At 42.2% G+C, this 10,823-nt stretch overlaps 1 pseudogene; it reads left to right on the top strand.

Annotated features, from left to right (window-relative positions):
• The first annotated feature begins 1,135 nt into the window (after window positions 1-1,135).
• On the top strand, window positions 1,136-10,300 carry LOC123175171 (BTB/POZ and MATH domain-containing protein 2-like; annotated as a pseudogene).
• The last annotated feature ends 523 nt before the right edge of the window (window positions 10,301-10,823 follow it).

The raw sequence follows: 10,823 nt of genomic DNA on the forward strand, positions 1-10,823 counted from the left end.
GGCGGCGGCAAAACTCGTTCCCTTCTTGAAGGCGTTGTCGCGGCCATCATTGCCCGTCGTGTTGCTCCAGGGAAACTCTGACCCTCGGGTCGGGCGGTGGCGGCGCTCTGGTGTCATTTCCTTGGAGCCCACGGTTCGTCGTATGCGGTTTCATCTCTTCGCGGTGGCGTGTTCACGGTCGAGGCCCCGACTTCTTTTGTAGTGCTTGGGGTGGTGTCGCTGCGTTCAGCATCTATGTATCTTGTCTTGGGTGTGTGCGTGTGTTGTGGTGGCATGCGTTTGTACCGGTGTATTGTTGGTCATTACTTTATATATAAAACGGGGCGGAAGCCTTTTTCGGTAAACACTCGTTTTCAGACAAGCCAGCAAACTTTGAAGGAAAGTATAGTTCACTGGGCTCCTGCAGCTTCATCTAAGCAGAGGATTACCTCGAAGGTGCGTGTATTTCAGGATCGATTTGCCATGCCATCTCCGAAGTTTTCTCTGAAAACCATTTCTGAGCTTTCTCTGTCCATCACAAGGAGTAACTGCAACGAGGAGCAGATGCCGACACTGGATAAGGGAGCCTCTGCACCACGGGGTGGATCGGACGTCGCGGTTAGATGAAAGGGGGTCAATGGTGGGTTGATCGCCGTCTTGTGGTAAGGAAACGCCGGTGCTTTCTTTCGCGCTTCTTTGTGAGTGACGGACCAGCAGTCCACAGGCCATGCCTAAGCCTGAGATATGTTGCTATTCGGTTTACAGAAAGAAGAGGATAGCAGCTACACTAAGCTTGCAAGGATTCAGTTAATTACTGTCAAGCATGGTTCCGTGTTGATTGCAGTTACGGTCTTACGGAGGAGACCACAAGATTTAGTGACCATGGAAACACCCTCCCGACCGGACAACAGACGCTAACTCGCTGACTGACAGTACGACGTGTCAACTGTCAACGGAATAAACAATCAAAGCATATTTGAAATGCAGAGAAAATTGAAATAGTATCAAGTTTGGGTTAAGTCCATAGAAGATCTTGATCATAATGTAATTATTGTGGCAACTAAATATCACACACAGTAAAGACTAAAGAGCAACCAGAAAGGATGACTAATTAATTACTTCACCCGACAATTCACTAAATTTTGGGCTGAACAGAATGAAGAAAGTAGGCATCTGCAAATTCAGTGTCCAAAGAGAAACACAAGGTCAACCTTGCTGAATAAATCATGTTGAGGCAGGGAGCAACGAACAGAGCGGAGGAGTTGGAGAAGCACACCCATCATTACCCATGCCATGCCGTATCCTTAACGGAATCTCTTCATAGGTTTTTTTTGGCAAAATCTATTCTTAAGTGGTGTTGAAAAAATAATCACTTCATAAAACCTAATCCTTACAATTACCGATCTCCCTAGGAATATGGAAGTGTTAGAACCGGCATTCTACTAAAATATTTTTCAAATTTTTTAAAAAACACTCATAAAATTTATTTTTTGTGAACTTCCAAAAAATATTAATTGATTTTAAAAACACTCACGAATTTAAATAATTTACATAATTTAAAAGTTAACAAATATCAGAAAAAAATCATGGATTCTATAACATGTTCACGAGTTTAATACCTTTTCATGATTTTTTAGAAATGGTCGCGAAACTTTGAACAATGTTTGGGGACTAAAAAATGTTTTTAAATTTAAAACATGTTCACGAATACAGAAAAAATCATCACAGATTGTTAAAAAATGTTCACGATTTTGAACAAAACATTTACGAATTTGAAAAAGTTCAATAATTTAAGTTATTATTCCTGACCTTCAAAAACTAATCTTCATTCTGAATATATTGGCTAACTAGAAACAAATATAAAATTGAACATGAAAAAAGTAGAGGAAAGAATAAACAAAAACTGATTGGAACCTTCCCAAAACCGGGAGGACTGGACAACATCGCCAACCCAATAGCATCCAATGGGATCCACATTTGCTCGACAGCCTCTGTGCTATGCACAAATGTTCATTCCCATAATAACCCTTGAGAGGAAAAGGAAATTAATTCCAAAACAAAAGATGAGCGCGGCAAACTGTGCGTTAACTTCTAGTGAATAAAAAAACACTCAATTCCTTGGCACACAACAAAAAAAACACTCAATTCCTTGGCACACACAATAAAAAAACAAAAGATGTTTGCTAACTTATGCCATTAGGATAGTTCATTGTGTTTGGTTTCCTTCCATGCTAACTTATACATCGTGTTTACTACATTGCCTTGTCCTTTTTTTGGTTCATGTCCATTGCTTGGCCGTCCCCAGGTTTGTGATTAGCCTGGTTTACTTAGAAAAAAAGGAAATAAAATATTTAGCCAGGCAGCCGGATTAGCCTGGTCCAGGCGTTCCTTTTCATGCGCCAGGCGGGCTGCAGCAGCGGAATGGAGATAATTAAGGCCTATGAGCTGTACGGTGTTCTCTTTGAAAATTCTTTAATCACCCAAGTCACATCAGTCAGGCAATGGACATGAACCAAAAAAATGTCTTCCTCTCAGGCTGTATTCAGGCAACATTTTTTTTTCCCAAGCACGATGGTAAGGCCTCTAACCAAACATGCCCTTTGTCTAGCCGGTTGCGAGGTGTAGCAACCGCTCGCCTCAAGGGTAAAAATGTTCGTACATACAAAAAAAAGATCATGTAGCGTGCTTTGTTTTTTAATTCCTTCACACAAATCCATAATTTTTGTTTTTCCGAGGTAGTAGTAATCCATATGACAGACATGGTAAACTACATGGATGCTGACATCACATTTTGTTGCTACCCCACACCTCGGTGGCTGTCACCGGAATCCCATCACCCATCAACCAACATCCCCTTCCCCCGCTCCTCCCTCTTTCTCCGTCGTGCAAACAACTAGTGAGACGGGGCGCCCCCTGCGTGGGAGGCAACACCATCTTCCCTTGATCCGATGCCGAGAGACTAGAACCACGGCGGCACACTGAGTTTCCTCATTGTATTACATTTTTGCATCCTAAAAAATTCAGCTCGATTTGTTTTTGAAACACTTTTTTTAACTCAAAAAAATTTCAGCTCAATTTAAATTTCAGGCTTTGCCCAAAACAGTGCTGTGAGCCCAATAACGCCCAGTAAAGCACAATAACACGGAGTAGGTTAATCTATCTATCTTACAAGCCGTTAATCTGGTGGGACCGAATTATTACGATGTAGATCGACTCATAAATTCTATTGTGAAAAACAATCTCAACAGTATAAGAAAAAACCTAAAAACCCAATCTCAGGTATCCATCTCTCTCTCTCTCACGTCTCTCTCTCAATCTCCCACGCCTCCTTAAAAAACAGTAAAAGAAAAAACCTAAAAAACCAATCTCAGGTATCCACCTCTCTCTCACGTCTCTCTCTCTCTCTCTCAATCTCTCACGCCTCCTAAGAAAATAAAAAATAATCCCTATCCATCTCTCTCTGGACTCCTCCTCCCTAAACCGCTCATCTCCCAACACCTCACGACTCTTACTCTAAAAACCCCCGCCGTGACTCCTCTTCTTGATCTAGGTTTCAGAAACTTCTCCCCTAAAATCACTACCGATTCCTTTCCTTCCTCTATATCCGAAAAAGCTGCCCCTCGATTCCACACGGCCGCTGTTTTCCCCTACTGTTCTTGCATGACCCCAAGAGCAGATTTGGTCGTGCTCTCCTTTGCTTATCGTAGGTGATGCCGCTGATTGCTTTCGTGGGCGCTTCCCCAATGGTGGCGAGGGCAGGATTCTGCTGCTGATTGCTTTTGTGGGCGAACTCATGCTACACTGCTACGTCGCACGATGCACATGTGCGCAAGAGCAGATTTTTTTATGTTCAGTGTGAATCAACTACATGTGCATATGCGTGATGTTAGCTTAATTTTTTGTGCCTCTGGGCGCTCCCATTAGCTGAGGACTCAAGAAATCAGAAGATCAGGACAGAGACACTTGAGACGGTTATAGGCATCCCACTTCTCGGTGAGACAAACTGACGAGAAAAAAATTTGGTACAGTGGTGAGTGAACTGCTCCCTGATATCTTTTTCGTAAAGTTCTATAATGCACGTATGCATTCTGTACTCTTATAATTACTCTATCCTCTACTAGCAAGTTGAATGTGCTTTAAATTAGATCCCCTATGTTACATAAGAAAACATTAAAATATAGTTCCATTGGCTAAATTCCTTCCTTAGTTATAGTCACGTTCACAGAAAGTTTACCAATAATTTAGGTGATAGTTCAGAACAGTGTCAGTTTAGAGATTGACTAATTATTCATAGTCAACAGTTTGATCTATCTTCACCCATATTAGATCATTGTTTTAGTTCTCTTTTGCAGCAATGATATATTACGCGTCAGATTTGTAGTTTTCTGCAGCTTTTAAGGACAAGTTCTTTCAGATTTTTGAGGTTTATGCAGGTTTTGTCAGACAAGTTCATTCATTCATTCATATAATCTTAGATTCACAATAACTTAAGTCCCTTACCATGTTGGTTTGCTCAAAGGTCAGAGTCACATGTAGTTGTCATCTGTCATGTAAATGACTGGATTCCAAAAAAAAAATGATGAGAGCAAAGGAACTAGACTGATTACATGGACTTCAGAAGGTAAAGACAAGCAAGGATTGGGAACCCCACATTGCCACGTAAGTTCCTACTGTTAATATCAGAGAACATTCGCATTGCATCATATACATGCAACAAATTAACTGATGTTATGTCTGTCATAGGCAATGGCTATTACATCGCTGATACTGCACTTCTGGGTGTACGTGTAGCATATGCTTGCATTCATGCAAGCTCTCATGCCTGCCTCTTCTGCAGGTCCCCCTCCTAGCCATAGGCCCGCTGCAATTGTGGCATGGTGCCATGCTTTCTGCACCAAGCCTCTATAGAGTCCAGATAATCTCTGCCCCTTCTGATGGAGTTATCTCGATTAGCAATAATTAAATGCCCTGCCCATCGGATCATCCAGTGACTGACTATTCTTCAAGATTTTCATCTTACGTAAAGCCTCCCAGCCGTTGGGTTATCTCTGCTGCTTGGGTGCCGCCGTGTCCATTGGCAATGATGGAGTACCCTACTATGCTAATCATTGAGTGACTGATTTTTCTTGAAGTGGTCTTTACAAGATTGTTACCTGACATAAATACAAGAAGTTGCTTTAGCTTTGTGCTTGCTTCGTATCCATGGCATTGGTTGGGTTCTAAAATTTGGGAGCTACTTTGATTAGCATCTGGCACCAAAGATACCCGCACACATTAAACTGCTCGACCATCCAGAGGTTTGTGTTACTGCACTATGGTTTGGATATTTAGAATAAATGACATTCTGTTTGCATTACATCTTCAAATAAATTTTTTTTGTTAACTGAATGCAATTAGTTGCAAATTTTATACATGGATAATGAGCAGCTCATGTAATAGAGATTATTCGTGTCTCACTATTTCCATTATAGTATAACTATATATTTTCCTATAGTAGTGCGTTGCATGGCGAATGTTTTTGAGATCTCTAAATATCTCCATTCTCCTGGCTTAGTGGAACCTTTTCTGGCTATCAATGCATTATCTTGGTCCAAACTGCAACCTTAGAATTCTGAAGAGATTAAAATGTCATAATTTTTCATTCTGGTCATATATATAGATCATCAACATCTAAATTGTTTTCTTCTTACGATACTATTTCAGGTCAAATTGGTGCCGATACATTGTGTAACGGTTGCGATATGTTTGCTCGATCATGATGTTTTTCTACCAGTATTAGTATTTATAAACACTAGTAGAAAAGGGGGCAACGGTTCAGGCCAGAAAAGGCATTGATCCTGGTTTCGTTACGAACCGGGACTAATGTGAGCATTAGTCCCGGTTCGAGCAGCGAGGGCGTCGGAAAGGCATTACTCCCGGTTGAAATGGGACCTTTAGTCCCGGTTCGTGGCACGAACCGGTACTAAAGGGTGCGATGCCCATTAGTACCGGTTCGTGCCACGAACCGGTACTAATGGTGCAATTTTCAAATTCCCCCCCCCCCCGGACCGCCTTTTCAGTTTTAGAAAAAACAAAAGAAAATGATGGAAATGTCATCAAAAAAATAAAATAAAAAAAGTTTCCCATGTGATATGTGGTCTAGTTGTTGGGAAAATTTGCAAATGTGAATTTTCACTTTATTTGCAAAATCTCTCTGAAATTTGTAAAAATGGGCATAACTTTTGCATACTAACTCGGATGAAAAAGTTTTTTATATGAAAAATCATCTACTCGAAAAGTTACATCCGAATTTAATCGGGGGAACCCCGTTAAACATTTTCAAAATCCTCAAAAACCTAACAGAAAAAAAGTTACGGGGCTTTTAAGATCTAGAGTGGAATAAATCGAAAAAAATTCAAACAGTGGGCAAACTATGGTCAAACTATGGTCAAACTAATTATCCTAGAATATTAGTGTTACTAAATAATTATTTCAGTTATTTCAATTTTGGTCAAATATGGTCAAACTATGGTCAAACTGTGGTCAAACTATGGTCAAACTAATTATTCAAGAAATATTAGTGTTACTAAATAATTATTGTTTTTTAAAACAATAGTTTCAAACTCAAACAGTGAAATGTGTCACTTCATGCTCAAGAAAAATTCCTGAAGGTTAATAGGATTGACATCTTACTATTGTCAGGAAAACAACAAGTGCAGACTTGGAGCGAGGGAGAATAGAACCCGGAAGTTGAGAGTGCTCAGGCTGGGGGAGTGGGAGGATGGGTGACCGTTCGGGAAGTTAGATGATTTGGAATGATGAGGGGTGATTAGAGGATAAATTGAGAAGTGATGAGGGGTGGTGATTACAGACTAGAGGTTAAAATAATTCAGAATTTGAAAATAAAAAAAAATTCAAAAAAAAATTCAATTTTTTTTTTCAAAAAAAATCATAAAATTTCCTTTAGTCTCGGTTGGTGTTACCAACCGGGATTAAAGGTGGAGCTCCACGTGGCCGCGCCCTTTAGTCCCGGTTCTGGATTGAACCGGGACTAAAGGGCCAGGGCATTAGTACCGACCCTTTAGTCCCGGTTCATGAACCGGGACTAAAGGCCCTCACCAACCGGGACAATAGGCCCCTTTTCTACTAGTGAAAGTATTCATTTTCTAACAATGTACATGTTGAATTGTTGATTCTGGTACATTCTTATACTCTTTAAGTACTGTCGGAACAATTGTAAAATTCTCCGCTTTTATTCGGTATAGGTTTATGGAACTAATGAATTAATTATTTTTTATTTTCCCAAAAATGGGAATGTTCCATTTTTTGAAGGAAAATGGGCATATATCAATTCTGTACTTATATACTTTGGAGAATTTCAACCAGGCTAATTAGTATGAGAGTAGATTCTACACCCCAACTTGGTGCACCCACGCAAGAAAACATAGAAACATATTTAAAAAAATCTATAACTTTGTGAGAATGATTATGAACAAATGTTACAGATGCTTGCAAAGTTTGGTGGTCAAATGACTTCCGAGGAGATCTGCAGAAAAAAACAAAATTACTGAAAATGTATGTTTGCGCACAATTTGTAATTTTATCTTATTTTGTACAGAGCTCCTTGGAGGTCATTTGACCACCAGTCTTTGCAAGCATCTATTTCATTTGTTCGCAATCTCTTCCAGAAAGTTTTAGATTTTTCTAAATGTTTTTATATGTTATCTTTTGTGAGTGTAGCGTGGGTGCATCGAGCTGGGGTCAGCTACTATTTTCCCAATTATAGGTATAGACGTAATGAAATAAATATAATCTTTCATGTACTATACATACATGAGATTTTAGCTAAGTCAATTACTCCCTATTTTTTAAATTTAAGACAATTTGGACATAGCACGATAGTAACATTTTACTTTGAGTTTTGATTTTCATATCATATGCTAATAAATCATTGTAATCAAATATGATGTTGTGAAACTATTTTCTATAAATATTGAGTGATAGTATTATCATTGAACCAAACATAATATAACCAGAATGAGAGAAGGTTGTTAGTATGCTTCGGACTGCGCCATCCATTGACATTCAGATGTTGCACAAAATATTACTATGTTATATTTGGAGTCGCAAAGATGCAACATCGTATATCTTTCAGCATACAATAGCATAGACATAAAAACCTTTTAGCAAAAAGTAAATTTGTTTAACATACTTTATGTTGTTAAACCATATTTTGAGGCAGTTACATGTAGAAAACATCACATCCCTTTGTTTATGTAAATATTATCAGGGTATTTGGTAGCTCTACAGCTTCCCAAATATGGCCAACAAGCATACTTCTAGGGGAATTGTGAACGCATAACTGCTTCAACCATTTTCAAAATTCTTTAAACGATGACCCTCAGAACAATATTTTGATACTAAGTTCTCACAAGACTCATGAGTTTGGGAACATTATTTATACTAATTTCATTTGTTTTACCATCCGAAATTCTCCTATATATGAACTCCCATGTCTCCAAAGCTATATGAGTACACACACATCACTGCAAAATCACAAATCATTATATGGTCAATGTAGACAGCAAAATAATACTCTCACCATTGCAAAATGAACTAAAAGCAGTTAACTTATTTTGGAACAAAGAAAGTATATGACAACTAGCCCGTGCGTCGCACGGGTTTGCGACTAGTACTATTAAACCTTAGCCCCTGGCAGGCCCAGGCCGCACGCGTCGAGCAGCCGCTGCGGTAACTCTCTCTGTTGCCGCGTAGGACCGTCGGTGGCGCCGGCGGCGCAGCGAGTGGAGCGACGGCGTCTCCCGCCGACCACGTGCATCACGGGGTGGGGCAGCGGGCGGTGAGCAGGTTCGCCCCTCAGCTTGCCGCAAAGCTCTGTTTCCAGGGCGGAGCGGCGTCGGAGCTTGCCGCAAACTCTGTTTCTCTTTCCAGGGTGGTGCAGCATCGTCTTCTTGCGGTGGCGACTCCGTGAGGCCTCCGGTGCAAGCCCAGGTTTGTTCCCCAGATCCTTGGTCCAAGCTCCCAACTCTTAAACTTAGGAATGGAGAACTGTGACTGAGTTGGCAGATTTTTGGTGTGGTCGCAGCAGGTTTGTCATGTCGACGTTCGCCGGCGTGTCCGTCCTTGACGGCGACAAGCCGTGCTCTTGCATAACGTCGGGCGTCGGCGCGCGCCAGTGCCGGTGCGAGCAGCGTGTAACACCTGCTCGTGGTCAAGGGCTACTCTGGTATAAAAAAAGAGTTGCCCAACGGCGAGAGCTGGTGCACTGAATTGTTCAGGGTGGGAGGCCATGAGTATTCCATCGAGTACTATCCTAATGGCGCAAACCCAAACTGTGCCGACTCCATTTCGCTCGATATTACCCATTTATATGACGAATATGTCGAAGAGGGTGTGGAGGCCAAGTTCAGTTTCAGTCTCGTCGATGACGTCGAGAAGCAGATGCCGACGTACATCCGTGCGACTCGTAAAACCCATGACTTCCGCAGATGTGACCTTGTTGGGGTTGCCACAAGTTCATGAGAGAAGCTGCCCTTGAGCGATCAGCCAGTCTAAAGTCTGATTGTTTCACCATCCGGTGTGATATTGTGGTGTGCAAGGACAACACGCCAGATGCCATTGGCTCCGGCACCGGTACCGAGGTTCTCCTGCCTGACATGCACCAACATTTTAGCGATCTCCTTCGGAATAAGGTGGGTGCTGATGTGACATTCGAGGTCGGCGGCAAGACGTTCGCTGCACACCGGTGTGTGCTCGCTGCCAGGTCTGAAGTGTTCATGGCGCACCTCTTTGGCACCGCTACGTCCAATGTCATACACATCACAAATATGGAAACTAAAGTGTTTAGGGCTTTGCTTTGCTTCATCTACACAGACTCTTCTCCTGAGATGGAGGACATCATGGAGGAGGATGAAATGCCACGAGTTGTGGAACAAGGACAAGTAGAGAAAGTTGTGGACAAGAAAATGTCAGAAGTTGCGGAGCCAACACAAGAAGAGGCGGTAGAGGATGAAATGCTTCTGCAATGGCTGCAAGACTTGTTTGTGGCGGCAGACAGATACAATCTCCAGCGGCTCAAGTTCATATGTGAAAAGCAGTTGTGTGAGCATGTAGGTGTGAGCTCGGTGGTGTCCACTCTTGCTCTAGCCGAGCAGCACCACCGCCATGGATTGAAGGAGGCATGCTTGAAGTTTATCCAAGTCCTATCTCCCTCGTGTTTGCAGACACTAATGGCTACTGATGGCCGGGGCATATAGCTACGACCTACCCCTCTGTTTTGTACGAGCTCATTGCCATGCTTGCTTCAAACCAGCGGAAATGACACTCTGGTATGCATGTTCTTCAAGTGACACTCTTTTGCATATATAGCTCATCCTATATCGATATTGTAGTTTGTTCGTTTTGCTTCTAATTGTCTCGTCAGACATTGCATGTATGCTGAATTAGAAAAATCCAACATATTGGTATATTGTCTCTTCATGTGAGGAGGAGGAGAGGTAACGGGAGGGAGAGGCGGCTAGGGTTTGGAGTGGCCAGCCCCAGCTCCCCTCCCCTCTTTATATAGGGGTGAGGGAGGGGCCGGCCAGTCCTAGCCCTCCTCCAAGGGAGGGGTGGCAGCCAAGGGAAGTGCCTTTCCCTCCTAGGCTAGGGTGGCGCCTCCCGCCCTTAGGGTTTCCCCATCCCTGGCTACATGGGCTAGGTAGGGTCTGGTGCGCCTGGCCTAATAAGGCCAAGGCGTCCTCTACATTTCATGTTGGCCTATGGGGCTGGTGGAACCCACTTGTGGACCCCTTCGGAACCTTCCCAACACAATACCGAAAAAAACTAAACTTTTTCCGAAACCC

The sequence above is a fragment of the Triticum aestivum genome, unplaced genomic scaffold (genome assembly GCF_018294505.1).
Source record: "Triticum aestivum cultivar Chinese Spring unplaced genomic scaffold, IWGSC CS RefSeq v2.1 scaffold42897, whole genome shotgun sequence".
Lineage (NCBI taxonomy): Eukaryota > Viridiplantae > Streptophyta > Magnoliopsida > Poales > Poaceae > Triticum > Triticum aestivum.